We start from the raw sequence: 1,208 nt of genomic DNA, 5'->3' as shown, positions 1-1,208 counted from the left end.
TGTTACCTTCCCACGGTTTACCACATGTTGCGCTTCGATGCGAGGGGCGCAAGTCAGCCAGGAGCCCGGGCCATCAGGATAGACGGAATCTCTCCCCTCGGCTCTCGGTCAGTTACGCGATCGCCAGCGAACGATTCGCGCGGTGCGCACCTCGAGATTGCTGGTAATCGCTGGCTGTCGATCTGAGTGTCGTATCTCGAATGCATCGAACTGACGGACGAAGCGCGAACGTCCCTTAATCACGGAACGAAGGGGGTGAACGAAGAAGGGATTGGTGTGAATATAGGTGGTGGTGGTTCGAAGATGCTCGAACAGTGAGCGGACAATCGCTTTCTCGACAAGGTCGGTACCATCGGAAACGGAAACCTGTCAAACTTCCTATAATTATGCACTTTGCTAAAGAATGATGAGATCAAAAATGTATGCCATTCGATATATTTCCAGAATTTCTATACGACGAAGGTTCCTTATTCGATAATTCATAATTATGAGATTAATAATGTCACGATTAAAATATTTCAATTATATTACAGTTATATATATTTTCTCAAATAGATGAGGATTTCATTAGTAACGAGAAAAATATCGTATATTTTTAAAAAGATTTCTAATGAGATTTTTAATTTCTCGCATTTCGATGGAACAACCTGTTGGTTGGAAGGAGAACATTTTCCTCGACGTCAAATAAGCGATACTCATCCCACCATTTTATTTCGGCGTAAAATAGAACGGTACTTCATTATAAATAATTTAAACGAATTAACTTCCTCTTTTTCGATTATTATTAGAAATAATACGATTCTTTCGAGCATTATCGCGTTCAAAAATTTTATTATTTTAAAATCGTTAAAACTTTTCAGTATTAAAATTTTCCTTGTGTCCACAGCTAATCTTTATGATCAACTTGTTTAATATGTAAATAGTTCTTACCGCCTATTTCAAACGATCTATTATGTGCAAAATGTTGTGCAAATTTAGATGCAGCAGCATGATTTCTTACAGCTGATATCTCAATCTATTTTGACTGACTCGGCGTATAATTAATTAATATGATCATTGTAATGCACAACACACAAAGAGTATTCGAGCAAACTGTAGGTTTACCGTTTTTAAAATATGATATGTAACATAAAAAATATTTTAATGATAGGTTGACTGTGTCGATTTGATTATCAAATTTTTTATGGATTTATGCTTATGCATATTTC

At 36.8% G+C, this 1,208-nt stretch overlaps 1 protein-coding gene across 1 annotated transcript in view; it reads left to right on the top strand.

Moving 5' to 3' along the window:
- The first annotated feature begins 276 nt into the window (after nucleotides 1-276).
- LOC108687656 (potassium voltage-gated channel subfamily H member 8) overlaps nucleotides 277-1,208 on the top strand; it is a 34,099-nt gene continuing 33,167 nt past the window's right edge. The window contains exon 1 of the mRNA XM_018193557.1: nucleotides 277-342. The gene's annotated coding sequence lies outside the window, so the exon portion shown is untranslated. The remainder of the gene's footprint in view (nucleotides 343-1,208) is intronic.

Source organism: Atta colombica, unplaced genomic scaffold, assembly GCF_001594045.1.
Source record: "Atta colombica isolate Treedump-2 unplaced genomic scaffold, Acol1.0 scaffold210, whole genome shotgun sequence".
NCBI classification, from domain to species: Eukaryota; Metazoa; Arthropoda; class Insecta; order Hymenoptera; family Formicidae; genus Atta; species Atta colombica.
The sequence above is the reverse complement of the archived record's forward strand: the minus strand, read 5'-3'. Positions and strand labels throughout refer to the sequence as shown.